This window comes from Triticum aestivum, chromosome 1A (assembly GCF_018294505.1).
Source record: "Triticum aestivum cultivar Chinese Spring chromosome 1A, IWGSC CS RefSeq v2.1, whole genome shotgun sequence".
In the NCBI taxonomy this organism is placed as follows: domain Eukaryota; kingdom Viridiplantae; phylum Streptophyta; class Magnoliopsida; order Poales; family Poaceae; genus Triticum; species Triticum aestivum.
Window position 1 is genome coordinate 29,122,761 of NC_057794.1, and position 16,546 is coordinate 29,139,306.

The window sequence follows — 16,546 nt, forward strand, 5'->3', positions numbered from 1 at the left end:
AGAAGGATCAAGTATGTATCCCGACATATGCCAAAGAGGACTCAAGTAAATTGCTTAATAGGAGTTGTGCAGGAGGAAGTACCAGTGGTAAGGGATTTCCCTGATGTATTTCCAGAAGAGTTGCCAGGCATGCCACCGGATAGAGATATTGAGTTTTTGATTGAGCTATTGCCAGGCACAGGGCCAATATCAAAGAGACAATATAGGATGCCAGCAAAGGATTTGGTGGAAATTAAGAAGCAGGTTAAGGAGTTACTGGATAAGGGATATAGTCGCCCAAGTTCTTCACCTTGGGGATCGCCAGTACTTCTAGTGGAGAAGAAGGATGGATCGTTAAGGATGGTTGTTGATTATCGAGGATTGAATGAAGTAACGATCAAGAACAAGTACCCACTATCAATGATCAATGATCTATTTGATCGATTGCAAGGAGCTAAGGTATTTTCCAAGATCGATCTGCGATTAGGATACCACCAGTTGAAGATTCGAGAACAGGATATTTCGAAGACAACTTTTACTACCAGATATGGGCTATATGAGTATACCGTTATGTCATTTGGTCTGACTAACGCACCTGCCTATTTTATGAACATGATGAACAAAGTGTTTATGGAGTTCTTGGATAAGTTCGTCATAGTGTTCATTGATGATATCCTGGTTTACTCGAAGAATGAAGAGGAGCATAAGGAGCATTTGCGTTTGGTACTTGGAAAGATCAGAGAACATCAATTATATGCCAAATTCAGCAAATATGAGTTTTGGTTGAAGGAAGTAGGATTCCTCGGACATGTTATATCTGGAGAAGGTATAGCAGTAGATCCCGCTAAAGTTGAAACCGTGACCAAGTGGGAAGCCCCAACAACAGTTGGAGAGATCCGAAGTTTTCTTGGACTCGCAGGATACTATCGGAGATTTATTGAGAATTTCTCAAAGATTGCGAAGCCTATGACGGAGTTATTAAACAAGGATACCAAGTTCATATGGACAGAGGAATGTGAGGCTAGTTTTCAGGAGTTGAAGAAACGCTTGGTTACCTCACCAGCGTTGATTTTGCCAGATCAGACCAAGGATTATGAGGTGTATTGCGACGCTTCATGTCGAGAACTTGGAGCAGTGTTTATGCAGGAAGGGAGAGTTGTTTCATATGCCTCAAGACAACTGAAGCCTCATGAGTTAAATTATGCCACACATGATTTGGAGTTAGCAGCCGTAGTGCATGCATTAAAAACATGGAGACATTTCCTCATTGGAAATGATTGTGAGGTGTACACGGATCATAAGAGTTTGAAGTACATTTTCACGCAGAAGGAGTTGAATCTCAGACAAAGGAGATGGTTGGAGCTTATTAAGGATTATGATATGAGATTGCATTATCACCCCGGAAAGGCTAATGTAGTAGCTGACGCATAAAGCCATAAGAGCCATGTCTATACGTTAATGATGGGAGAAATACCCAAGGAGTTAGTAGAAAATCTTCGTGAACTATGTTTGGAAATAGTTCTGAGAGGCTATGTAACAGCATTGGAGATTCAGTCAACTTTGATGGATAGAATCAGAGAAGCTCAGAAAGCTGACAAAGAGATTGCCACTATAAAGGAGAAACTAAGCAAAGGAAAAGCTAAGGGATTTCGTGAGGATGAGCACGACACCCTATGGTTTGAAGACCGTGTTTACGTGCCCAACGACCCGGAGATCAGGAAGTTGATTTTGCAAGAGGCACACGACTCACCGTATTCAATTCACCCAGGAAATACCAAAATGTATTTAGATTTGAAGGATATTTTCTGGTGGACCAGAATGAAGAAGGATATTGCGGAGTATGTAGCAGTTTGTGATGTATGACAGAGAGTAAAAGCAGAGCATCAGAAGCCAGCAGGATTGTTACAACCATTGCCGATACCCGAATGGAAGTGGGATAAGCTAGGCATGGATTTTATCATGGGATTGCCCAGGACTCGTTCAGGCTATGACTCGATTTGGGTTGTAGTTGATCGACTGACGAAAGTAGCTCATTTCATCCCAGTAAAGACCACTTACACCAGTGCTAAGTTGGCAAAGATATACATGACCATGATCGTATGTCTGCATGGAGTTCCAAGGAGTATCATATCAGATAGAGGAACCTAGTTTACCTCAAAGTTCTGGAAGCAGTTGCATGAAACTTTGGGTACCAGGCTAGAATTCAGCACAACTTTTCATCCATAGATAGATGGACAGACTAAGAGAGTCAATCAGATTTTGGAGGATATGCTGAGAGCTTGTGCACTGGATTATGGATCTAGTTGGGACGACAATTTGCCATATGCAGAGTTCTCTTACAACAGCAGTTACCAAACCAGTTTGAAGATGGCCCCTTTCGAAGCCTTGTACGGAAGGAGGTGCAGGACACCGTTGTCGTGGGACGAAGTTGGAGACCGCCACTTGTTTGGTCCTGACTTGATTAAAGAGTCTGAACAGAAGGTGAAGTTGATTCGCGATAGGCTCAAGGTAGCCCAGTCCAGACAGAAAAGTTATGCAGATTCCAAACGCAAGGAGACAATTTACGAAGTTAGAGATAGAGCTTATCTTCGAGTATCTCCACTTCGAGGAACAAAGCGTTTTGGAGTTAAAGGGAAGTTAGCGCCACGATTTGTAGGACCATATCGAGTTTTGGAGCGTATGGGAGAAGTGGCCTACAAGTTGGAATTGCCCGAAGGATTGTCAGGAGTTCATGATGTGTTCCACGTTTCCCAGTTGAAAAAGTGTCACGCGGAGATGGCTGACATACCGTTGAGAGATACAGTGCCTTTGGAAACTATTCAGTTGGATAACGATTTGACCTACGAGGAGAAGCCAGTCAAGATTCTCGAGTTTGCCAACCGAGTTACTCGCAGCAAGGTTATCAAGTTTTGCAAAGTTCAATGGAGCCACCACTCAGAGGATGAAGCCACCTGGGAGCGAGAGGAAGATTTGTTCAAGGACCACCCTCACCTATTTTCTAGCCAACCCGAATCTCGAGGGCGAGATTCATCTTAAGGGGGGTAGGTTTGTAACATCCCAAATTTTCAATTTGGAATGTTATACATTAGATCATCAATGCATATCATATTTTATTTGCATTTTGGTTGATCCTAGAAATTCTACGCAACTCAATGACCCACGGAGAGAGTTGGGGATTTCGTTATTTTCATATTTGAGTTTCCTCAAATTTTGAGAATAGGATCATTTGATTTTATTTATTTTATCATCAATTATTTCTATTACAAAAAAATAAGAGAGGGAATAAAATGACTTTCCCAAAATAAAGAAATATTGAGGATTTAATAATAAAATCAAATAGTAGTCCGAGACTGCCGTCTCCCTCCAGGAGACTGGAGCCGCGCCGCCGCCCGAGTCCGGCTCGGAGCCGCCCCGCCGTGCCCCCTTCCCCAAGGCAGCACACCCCCCATCCTTAAATACCGAATCTCGCCGCCCCTCACCTCACCCCACCCCGCCCCGAGCCGCCCCGCCGCAGCCGCCCCACCGCCCGTGCCGCGCGCCGCCGCTCGCCGCCTCCCTTCGCCGCGCCGCACCCCCGCCGACCCGCCGGAGCCCCGCCCCGCCCGCCGGAGTGCCTCTCCGGAGGTATAGCCGCCGCCGTTCGCCGTTCGTTTTTTTTTTAAAACCGCCTTGGTATATTTTTTTTCGAAACCCTAGATCGGTTTATTTTTTTCTCTGGTTTATTTAATTAGTGAACGTTCACCGATCCGTTCGTTTTAGTGAATGTGTTCACCGATTAGTTTCTGTTAACGAACGTCCGTTCGATTAACTATTCGTCAGTTTTCTTTTCTCGGATTAAATCCGTGATTTTTTTTATCGCGATTCCTGATCCGATTTTCGTTTTATTTTAACTTTTCGCTCGTTTATCGGAATCAGGCGATTCAAGCGCCTAGAGTTTCGTCTCGAAACCCTCTATCCGTTTAACCAACTTAAACAAGATTTTGCTATTGTAAAATTTGCCCTAGATCCAGATTACTAGAACGAAGTTGTTTTCTTTCGCCGTTTGACTTTCGTTGCTTTGTTTGATTTGATTCTTTTTGCCAACCGGAGTTCTTAAGTTGAACCTTCTGGTTAGATCTCTTATTTGAGTTTTACTTGTGCATTAGATGAGTACTTATTGTATGCTTGTTGTTTGTCTGCGATAGAATACCCGGAGTGCGCCGCCTGTTACTTCGAATCGTTAGGTTTCGCGGAACATCAGCAAGGCAAGTAACACTTTGATCATACCTTTTCTACTACCCAGTTTTATTGCATTAGATCAATCCTCACACATTGCATGATTAGGATCTAATTAAATTGTGGGATGGGAAGTAGATGAGGTAGTACCTATTACCTGTTATTATCAAACCTTTGGGAGTCACTTCTACGTTTGCTTATTATGCCATGCTATGCTAGTAGACGTGGATTGGGTGAGTGAAATCCATGACAGATGTGAGATTGTTAATTAATGGTTTATCTAAGGTGGCAACTTAAACACACATCTGGGTGGATTGAGGCACCTGGGAATTCCAGGACTTGCCTCTTTTCTTTTGGACCGCCACCCAGGCTCAAAGGGATCATAAGACTATTCATACTAGAAACTTCCGTGTGCAGCCACAAGCTATTATGGGCTCTAGCATAGTTGACTAAGTTGTGCGAACTCTTACAGTGGTAGACTAGCAGATGTAGGGGATGTAGGTGGTACGGTCTACCCGATTGTAAGGTGCTAGCGCTTTTGAAAGACTATGTCTCGGTCATCCGTCTTCTCAAACACCATGTAGTGCGAGAAACCAAACGGAGGCGATCGAGTCTTGTGGGGAAAAGTGCGCAAACCTCTGCAGAGTGTAACAAACTAATCATGATTAGCCGTGTCCCCGGTTATGGACATCTTGAGTATCTAGTACTTGGATTTTCATGTGAATCTCAACATGTTACTCTAAATTAATTTTGTAGGGTATGTTTAATGATGATACTTAATTGGGATTGAGAATGCTGTCAACCATTCTCAATGTTTAACAACTACCATGATAGTTAAATAAATTTTATTCCGCTGAAGTAGGTAAAAATTGGCTTTACGCAAAACTGTAACCATAGAGCTTTCCACCAGCCAAATATGCATATAATATAGCTGTTTCATTCCATTACTCTCTATGTGTTACCTTGCCAGCATATTCCATGTGCTGACCCATTTTCGGGCTGCAACATTAATGTTGCAGACTTTTCAGATGACGATTAAGGAGTTTTTAGGTCATGGTTCTATACTCAGTGATGCCGTTGGAGTTGATGGACTCACTTATCTTCCAAGCCTTCCGCTGTTATCGTTATTAGATGGCTTTAAGCCATATTTATTGTAATAAGTTCTCTTTTGAGACACTCGATGTAACAAGTGTGTGACTGCTACTCTGCTATAAATCCTCTGAGTACTGTGTGGTGTTAGCATTACTGATCCAGGGATGACACCGGAGCACAGAGATCAGACCATTTGAAGTCTAGTCGCTACAGGCCGGCATCACCCTTGGAGATTAGAGATCACCGATGTTCGTGGCCGTTGCAAATTGGGGATTAGGGATTGAGAGTTGGGGTGTGGAAAAGATTAGGCGAAGGCGATGGGGCGACTTGGGCTGTTCACGAAACGTCAAACGTGTGCGTGTGTGTGTGTTATGGTGTGTAAGCCTAAGCCACGTATGCATTGGGCCTTGTGTGCTAACGCTATGTGGAGCTGTACGGCACATTCTTTTTTATCTTTTATTACTAGAATTTATGGATGTTATGGGCTGAGACAATGAATAATTGGACATTAGCTACTGGGCTGGGGTCAACACATATTTTGGGCTGGGGTCAAAGCAGTTTCGATGGACCTAGTTAGTTTCAAATACTCGAAGGCATTGGGGTCAATTGACCCCAGCGTCCATACTAGAGATTCGTCCCTGGTGGTCTACTCTAACCATCAGCTTATTATCAAACAAATCCACGTCCGCCACATCACAAGAACATCAGATAAGGGCATCTCCAACGAAATTTCCTAAAACGAATATACTTCCTCTATAAAAATATAAAATCATTTAGATCACTAAAGTAGTGATCTAAACGCTCTTACATTTCTTTACGGAGGGAGTAGTATCTATCCACGGACACGCCCGTGGACAGTGAACGAGAGCTGTCCATCTAGTGATATATCTTTTTTTAATAATTCTAGTGATATATCTCAAATTTCCGCTTGTATTTAACTTTTCAAAAATAGCATTCCGTCGGATATTTTAATTTTGATTCGTGAATTCGTGCTAGTAGCCTTCCTTACACATCCTTCGGTTAGACAATGAGAAAGTCGTTCCGCCAAACAATTACACATCCTTCAACCAAAGTGCATACATCCTTCTGCCAAAGTACACACTTAGGAGTTGTTCGGGAAACCACCGGCTCTGCCAAATTCAAGAATCTGGGGAGTACCTATTTCCCTGCTCTAGCGTTTTGAACTGCCGCTCCGGCTGCTCCGGGAGCGGAGTCACGGGGCGGGAGGGACTCCAAACAGGGCCTTAGTGCACACATCCTTCCGCCAAATTTCATGCAGCGCAACAATATGTGTTGGCTTTTGATTGACCAGCCGGATGTCGAGACTCCTATAAAGCTTCCTTGTGTTTGCTTCCTGTTTGCAGTGGTTAGTGTCTGGTATGTGGACAAATAGGGGTCCATATTGGATGGCGAACTACGCCTGGACAGCTCGGTCCGGACATTGTGGGCTATTTGAGGGTTGGAGATGCCCAAGTGCCCAATCCGCAATCAACCGTCTATTTGTTCAGAAAAGAAAAGGAAATTTAGGAGCGGGCCGTTTGAAAGTAAGTCATTTTTCTTAAGCGTCAAAAACACATTGAAAGTGTATGTAGTCCCCATGTGTGGTTTTGGTAATTAATGACAATCTTTATGGACTAATATTTGCATTGAGGCATATATTTGAAGGAAAGTTCCATTGGCAATGCATGACGTATATTGGATGAACTGAATGATGAATTCCAAATATATACACTGAGATAATGAATGGCAATTCCCATAGAGAAACGATGACACCATTCTATATATGAAGATAGTTCCATGGGTGATGCAATAAGGAGATTTGATGGATTCGAAATAAATGTCATCTACATATTGTTGTGCATCAAGATTAAGTTCAATGATTGAATCAAATATGATCAAGATGTATTCCATTTGATGAACAAGATGTGGTCAAAATGAAATTCATCAATTCATTGGAGGATCTAAGAGGTTGTCATGCTTGGGATAATGAGGTGAATCAGGTTCAGTTTTGGAATGAACACCATCAACATCAATCCTGAATTTAGAGCGAATACCATCAATATCAGTTCAATACTTGAGACCCAGGTCGCGTACGAACTTGGATTGAAATGATTGAAAAACAAGAGTTGTTCAAATCAACAAGAAAAATAATTTCGTGTTGAACACTTTTTCATTCGAGGTAATTTTGGGGTCCGAATAACTCACGACATGTATCAGACAACATACATGGATGTCTAGGGCCAGACGTCACTTTTCAGCTCATTGTCAGGTCAGACTTTTGGGGCTATAGAATTTGCATACGACCTCGGGCTGAGATGATTCAAATATAAAATTGTTTGCCTTGATGAAACAAAGAATCATCATGTTGAACACTTTTACAGTGGAGGTCGCTTTGAGGATGTTATCATGATCAAAAGAAATGGCCTTCTAGCCATCAAGTTTTGATCATAGAGTAAAGCTAAAGCTTGAAGATAGAATAATTGGTCAAAACTTTAGCAAAATTCATATACCACATGGGATCTTGTGGTATGGTAAGAAGTTGTCAATTCCACTTTGTTCACTAACCCATATTATGTGTTTTCTATGTCTATGTGTGTTAGGTGATTCTCATGCACTTACATCAAGAGAAAGATTTCAAGTGCCCATGAGAGGATGACATAAAGTGATGATGATCATGCATGGTTGACAAGGGAAAGTTCAAGATGGACCTCCCTAAGAGTTACATGGTTGAAGCTTTCTGATGATCATGTGATGGACATGTAAAGATATATAGTATATGAGAAGAGGTGAAAGGATCGATATGGTTGACTAGAGGGGGGGGTGAATAGGCAACTAACAATTTTTAGCTTTTCTTTAGCAATTTAAACTTTGCATCAAAGTAGGTTGTCTAGATATGCAACTAGATGAGCAACCTATATGATGCAACACAAATAGGAACACAAGCAAGCAAGATATATGAAACAAATAAGCTACACAAGTAAAGGCACGAGATAACCAAGAGTGGAGACGAGGATGTGTTGCCGAAGTTCCTTCCCTTTGAGAGGAAGTACGTCTCCGTTGGAGCGGTGTGGAGGCACAATGCTCCCCAAGAAGCCACTAGGGCCACCGTAATCTCCTCACGCCCTCACACAATGCAAGATGCCGTGATTCCACTATTGGTGCCCTTGGAGGCGGTGACCGAACCTTTACAAACGAGGTTGGGGCAATCTCCACAACTCAATTGGAGGCTCCCAACGACACCACGAAGCTTCACCACAATGGACTATGGCTTCACGGTGACCTCAACCGTCTAGGATGCTCAAACACCCAAGAGTAACAAGATCCGCAAGGGATTAGTAGGGGGGAATCAAATATCTCTTGGTGGAAGTGTAGATCGGGGCCTTCTCAACCACTCCCAAGCAAATCAACAAGTTTGGTTGGCTAGGGAGTGAGATCGGGCGAAAATGGAGCTTGGAGCAATAATGGAGCTTTAATGGTGGAAGAGGTGAGTCAACGGGGAAGAAGGAGACCCTTTATATAGTGTGTGGAAAAGATCCAACCGTTACCCACCAACCAGCCCACGGCCAGCGGTACTACCGCAAGGCCGCGCGGTACTACTGCTTGCAACCAAGTGGTACTACCGCACGGCAGTGCGGTACAACCATACCGTCCCACGGTACTACCGCGACCCCAGCACAGAAACAGACGCAAGATGGGGGCGGTACTTCTGCACGCGTGGTACTACCGCGCCCCCCATGCGGTACTACCGCAAGGCAAAGTCCCAGCCAGGGGGAAGGGGAACTTCTGTGCCTACTTCCGCAAATAAACGAAGTAGCAAAAACCCGACACAGTAGTACTGCCGAGGGGCGGTACTACTGCCTGACCGCATAGCGCGATACTACCGCACGGCGAAAGCGGTACTACCGCGGCAGGTGCGGATGTAAAAAATTACATCCGCTCCTACTACCGCAAGGGGGCGGCACTAGCCTGGTGGGCAGCGGTAGTGCGGCTCCAGGGGAGCGGTACTACCGTGAGCACCAGCGGTACTACCGCGCCACCGCGCGGTACTACCGTGGATGCCTACGGTACTAGCGTTGATCTAGGAGCAGTACTACCGCAACCACAACAGCAGCCAGTCAAAGGAGGCAGGAAAAACGGAGGAAGCTCCAAGGAAGGAGGGGATAAAAGGAGACGTGTACGTGATGATTCCACCCAAACCTTTCCAACGCGGACCCCCTCTTAATAGTACGGCTTTCCTACGACTCAAATCCACCAAAAAGAAACGTAGAAAAGACGCCATCTTCGTCAGTCTTCGAGGGGCACCCAATCGTCTTGTGCCAAGCAAAGAAGTGTCTGTAAAACTCATGGCACACGATTAGTCCGCAAATGCATTGTCATCAATCACCAAAACACTTAGGGATAAATATGTCCTTACAATCTCCCCCTTTTTGGTGGATTGATGACAAAACGGGATTTGCACAAGGAAAAATACTATTAAGTAAAAGCAAACCCCTCCTATCTATAATATAGACGGGCTCCCCCTAAATGTGTGCCACCTAGATGAGCACGAATACTAGGAACAGAGCTCCCCCTATATTATAGAGACAAGGCAAATTTATCACTAGACAAGATAGTACAAACATAAGATAACTAAGATAGATAGAGTGCATATGTATTACACCATATGGAGGATAGGTATCGAAGGCACAAACCGAACAAAAGAAAACGAGGCAAACGAGGTCCAAACGACAAAGGAAACAAACACACCAAGCACGACACAACGCAAATCCCTACACTCTCTCCCCCTTTGGCATCGAGACGCCAAAAAGGAAGAGAGGACACCTACACACACGGGGTGGCTCAGGCAGAGAAGTCGTCCCACTGCTCCTCGTGCTCCTCGTCAGACTCAGCGGCGGGGATAGTCTCCGCGATGTCATCCTCTGAACTGGTCCACTTGTAGCCCTGCTTTGACATCCAGGCAGCCTCAGGTGTGATGACGTCCTCAGACCCGCCAGACACATCCTCTCCAAAGAGCCTCATCACCTTCTTGTCATGACGGCGACTCTCCTTGTCAGTCACGTGAGCCCTGTACTGTCCCTTCGCCTGCATGCAGAAGAGAGTCTTCATCTTGTCCTTCAGCTTCTTGGCCCATGACGGCTCAGAGGAAGAAGTGGTGGACCTAGCAGCACGGTCCTCAGCAGCAGTCTCAGCAGCAGCAGCCTCCCCCTCACCAGCAGCCCTCCTAGCAGAAGATGCCTCAACACGGGTAGTGGTGTTGGCCCAGTTGGGCTTGACATGGAGGCTAATGGACTCATGGCGAATCCAGTCTGGAGCAAGGAACTCATCACCTGGATACATCTTCTCCCAAGTGGTGGAGAGCAGCAGAAACAGGTACGGTCCATAGATAGGTACCTTGCGAGTGAACATCGCAAACCGAAGCTCACACCACATGATGTGTGAGACATCAAGTGGCTGAGTCTGAGAAGTACGTGCCTCTGCACACAAGAGCAACATGTCCACTAGATATGCATGAACCTTGTCCTTGTCGCCAATGCGTGGGAACAGAGTGTTGCGGAAGATGCGATGCATGATATCCAGAAAGGAGTTCAACACCCAAGATGACTTGCCATTGGGGAGTACCTTCTCAACAAGGAAGGGCTGAAGCTGGTTCTTGTTGGCAGACTCAGAGTTGGCATGGGGGCGAACGCCAACGGGGGTGTGAAGCCCGTCATCAGGAATGTGCAGCAGATCCATGAACTCTTTCCATGTAGCAGACAGCTGACAGCCATTGGTCATCCAGGTCATCCTCCGCTCCTCCCCGGGATGAAAGTACACTGAGGCAAAGAACTGACAGATAAGCTCAGGGTCATAGTCAAGGTGAAAGGAGATCACCGGCTCAATAGCAAACTGCTCCACCAAGTCCAGAGCCTCTCCAAAATAGTCACGGAACTTGTCTTTCCGCAGGTGATGCATGTCTATCCACTTGACATCCACGAAGGTATTCTGCTTGTTCTTGATCACATCCAGATAGATGAGAGCCTGTTGCTTGGTCCAGAACAACTCGGTGCCTCTGAGGATAGCCCGAGGATTCACATAGGGATTGATCTTCCGGCACTCGACATACTCAGTGGTTGAAATCTCGTCCATGCCCTTAGCCGGTTCCTTTTGCTTGCTGGCAGTGGTCTTGACATTGCGCTTGGGGGCATTGGAGCCCTCTGGGGCTTCATCTTGGGGGTTGCGCAGACACTTGGAGCCAGTGTCACGACTGGGATTGGAACGACGAGAGCCACCACCTGAGACACAGAATGCAAAAACACCCACAACAGCCAAGAGAGATTAATGCAAAGACCACAACAAAGCAAGTGAAACAAGTAGAAAGAACACATGATAAATGCCTAGAGAGAGATTTGATCCCTATGGTAGTACTGCCAAGAGCTGCGGAGCTAAGAGAGTAGTACGGCTCTTAGACGCGGTAGTACCGTGCAAGATCACGGTAGTACCGGGTGTAGGAGCGATAGTACGACCTTAGCGCCACGGCCGGCGCGGTAGTACCATGTCTGCGGAGTGGTAGTACAGCACGGTACGGTAGTACCGCACCTGACGGGCGGTAGTACCGTAAGAGCGGTAGTACCGCACATCGGGCACGGTAGTACCGCACCGCGTCAGATCTGAACTGGTTCAAATCTGAGAAAGCCCGCGAAACCACGACGGTACTACGGTTGGACAAAGCTACCACAAGACAGCATATCAAGTATGTTTCCTACACATCAGGACTCTCCTACATCCTACTCTTGCATAGATTTGGCCTAAAATCTCAAGAACGACAAGTTTCTCCCCAAAAGCCTAGAAGCAAGAGAACAGCCAAGAAAAAGAGGGATTTGGGGAAAAACCTTGGTCCATGGCAAGAGGAAGTGGTGGGGAACGATCCCACCGGTCAGAATCCGAGGAGAGTGGCCGGAGACGGAGATCCGGTGAAGGCCTCCGGCGCCGTTCTTGAGAGGGAGAGACGTGGAGAGAGAGACAATGAATGGGTATGGGGAGTTGGAACTCCCCTGCCCGAGTCATAACCCCCACGCACCCTTGATGGTGCGGTAGTACCGTGCCCAGACACGATAGTACCGCACGGTGCGGTACTTCCGAAGTACCGCACCAGAGCGGTAGTACCGTGCTGTGGCGCGGTAGTACCGTGCCTCCCAAAGTGGTAGTACCGCGCCCAGATGCGGTAGTACCGTGGGCTCAAGAAGATGCACGTTTCGAGCGCGAAAAACTGGATCTTTGCACAAACCACTCCGAGCCAACACGACGCCACAAGACCACTCAACACACAAAACCAGAAAGGCACACGACAAACGAGCCAACCACGAGACACCACCTCTCCAAAAGAGAGGGCGGTGGCCGTAGCCACCTATGTTTGAGTCAATTGGTATGGCACCGCGAAGAATTATCCTTGGGTCCATGACCAAAACTCGTCTTTGAAGCACAAGTACCATCAAACATGGCTAATGTGAAAGACTTGATTGATTTATGCATAATGGGGGGAGGGAGAGTTCATTGAGAGAACATCACTCCCCCTATGTCCATGCCTACATCTAAATAGGATAACACGTTGAGTATGGTGGGGTGTGCAAGGGTTCAAGCAACATTGCTCGAATCGATGATATTTAGCTCATGCCTTAACTCGCGAAATCTTGCTTCATCCAAGGGCTTCGTGAAGATATCTGCAAGGTTATCATGAGTGTTGACGTAGTTGAGCTCGATCTCTCCTCGCCTAATGTGATCCCGGATGAAGTGATACCGGATCTCAATATGCTTCGTCTTGAAGTGTTGCACCGGGTTGAGAGAGATCTTGATGGCACTTTCATTGTCACACCAAAGAGGCACTTTATCACAAGTGACACCATAATCCTTTAAAGTTTGCCTCATCCATAAGAGTTGTGCACAACAACTACCGGCCGCCACATACTCCGCTTTGGTGGACGAGAGAGACACACAACTTTGCTTTTTGGAAGACCAACTTACCAAAGAGCAACCAAGGAATTAGCATCCTCCGGAAGTGGACTTCCTATCCACTTTGTCTCCCGCCCAATCGGAATCCGAGTACCCTACAAGCTTGAAGTTTGATCCTCTTGGGTACCATAAGCCAAAGTTTGGGGTATGAGCCAAATATCGAAAGATTCATTTGACCGCCACATAGTGACTTTCCTTAGGTGCGGCTTGAAACCGTGCACAAATTCCCACACTCAACATGATGTCCGGTCTAGATGCACAAAGGTAAAGCAAGGATCCAATCATGGAACGATATACCTTTTGATCCACCACTTTACCATTGGGATCTAAGTCAAGTTGGCACTTGGTAGGCATTGGAGTGGAAGCCGGCTTGACGTCACTTAGCTTGAATCTCTTGAGCATGTCTTGAGTGTATTTGGATTGATTGATGAAGGTTCCTTCTCTTCTTTGCTTCACTTTGAACCCTAGAAAGAACTTCAACTCTCCCATGGAGGATATCTCGAACTTTGAGGTCATGAGAGCGGCAAATTCCTCATTGAAAGCTTTGTTAGGAGAACCAAAGATAATATCATCAACATATAATTGGCACACAAACAACTCCCCTTTGACCTTCTTAGTAAAAATAGTGGGGTCGATTAGCCCAACTTCAAAACCACGGTCTTGTAACAACTCGGTAAGGTGGTCATACCACGCACGTGGGGCTTGTTTAAGGCCATAGAGTGCCTTATCGAGTTGATACACATGATCGGGAAAGTAGGGATCCTCGAACCCGGGGGGTTGCTTGACGTAAACCAATTCATTAATGGGACCATTAAGAAAAGCACTATTCACATCCATTTGTTGTAATTATGATGAGAAGCATATGCAATCAACATGCGAATGGATTCAAGACGAGCAACGGGAGCAAAGGTTTCACCATAGTCGATACCCTCGACTTGGGAGTAGCCTTGTGCTACCAAACGAGCCTTGTTGCGAATGATAATCCCATGGGCATCTTGCTTGTTCTTGAATATCCACTTGGTTCCAATGACATTGTGGTTCCCCGTTGGCCTTGGCACCAATCTCCACACTTTGTTGCGCTCGAAGTTGTTGAGTTCTTCATGCATGGCATTGAGCCAATCCGGATCTTCTAGCGCCTCATAGACCTTGTGGGGTTCCACACAAGAGACAAACGCGTGATGCTCACAATAATTTGCTAATTGTCTACGAGTGCTTACCCCCTTTCTTAAGCTTCCAAGCACATTCGTCATGAGATGATCCTTGGTGGAGAGCTTGGAAGCAACCTTGGCGGCACGACGCTCTAAATCCTCCTCGGTGGTGAGTTGAGGAGCGGTTACTTGATCATCTTGAGCACCGTCATGAACTTGTTCTTGATCTTGATCTTGCTCGGGGGAGAGAACTTGACCTTGGGCATCACTTGGTGTGTCAACATCATCTTGAGTATGATCTTGCCCTTGGTCTTGTTCATGAGGTTGAGGGCCTTCACTTTGTTCTTCGGAAGCGTGTGGGCCTTGGGTTGGTGATGGCTCCACTTGAATGGAGCATTGTCCTTCTCCTTCGGCCACAAGGGGTTCCTCAATGGGTAGGATGAAACCAACACCCATTCTTCTTATGGCTTGAGGAGGAATTTCATCACCTACATCACAAGTGCCACTTTGCTCCACTTGGGAGCCGTTATTCTCATCAAACTCCACGTTACACGTCTCCTCAATAAGTCCCGTGGATTTATTGAGGACACGGTAAGCATGAGAGTTTGTAGCATAGCCAACAAATATGCCCTCATAAGCTCTAGCCTCAAATTTAGACAACCGAACACCTTTCTTGAGAATGAAACACTTACACCCGAATACCCGGAAGTACTTGAGGTTGGGCTTGTTACCGGTGAGTATCTCATATGGAGTCTTATTCAAGCCCTTGCGGAGGTAGAGCCGATTTGATGCATGACACGCGGTGTTGATGGCTTCGGCCCAAAAGTTGTACGGAGACTTGAACTCCGCCATCATGGTCCTTGCCGCATCCATCAATGTCCGGTTCTTCCTCTCCGCAACACCGTTTTGTTGAGGGGTGTAGGGTGCGGAATATTGATGCTTGATTCCCTCTTCACTAAGAAACTCATCCAAGGTGTAGTTCTTGAACTCGGTGCCGTTGTCACTTCTTATTGTCAAGATCTTTGCATTGTGTTGATGTTGTGCTTCATTTGCAAAGTCAATGACGGTTTGTTGGGTCTCGCTCTTCCTCTTGAAGAAATACACCCACGTGTACCTTGAGTATTCATCCACAATCACCAAGCAATACTTCCTACCTCCAAGACTATCGAAGGATGGAGGCCCAAAGATATCCATGTGAAGGAGCTCCAAAGGCCTCTTTGAATAAATGATAGTCGTGGGAGGGTGAGCCTTCTCATGTAGCTTTCCTTCGATACAGGCACTGCAAGCACGATCTTTAGCAAAACTAACATTCGTTAGTCCACGGACATGGTCCCCCTTGAGGAGACTTTGCAAAGATCTCATATTGACATGGGCTAAACAGCGATGCCAAAGCCATCCCACATCAACTTTAGCCATTAGGCATGTCGCGGTCTTAGTGGGTCGCTCCGAAAAGTTAATCACATATAGACCGTTCTCGACATGCCCAACAAAGGCTACTTTAAGAGTCTTGCTCCACAAGAGGGCCACGGTATCGATATCAAAGAAAGTGGCAAAGCCCATGATAGCAAGTTGACGGACGGAAAGTAAATTGTATGCAAGGGACTCAACAAGCATGACCTTCTCGATCGTGAGATCATGAGAGATGACCACCTTGCCAAGTCCCAATACCTTAGAAGATGAGGCATCACCCCACTCGACATTGGTGGGCATAGATGGAACCTTGTGCACGTCCACCACCAAGTCCTTGCTTCCGGTCATATGATTTGTAGCTCCGCTATCGAGCAACCATGACCCCCCACCGGAAGCAAACACCTACAAGAGATCAATGCTTGGTTTTAGGTACCCATTTTGTAATGGGTCCTTTGATGTTAGTAACAAGGGTTTTTGGAACCCAAATAGACCATTCAATGTATTCATGAAGAGAACCAACAAATTTGGCATAAACATGCCCATCACTAGCACGGCATAACACATAAGAAGGGTTAAAATCGCCGGCTTTGTTGAGAGGGATGGCATTGCCCTTCTTGACATTGTTCTTCTTCTTCTCCTCAGGGGCACTCTCTCCCTCCCTCACAAAGGTTTGCATGAGGGGAGGAGGTCATTTGGTCTTGTCATTCTTCTTCTTG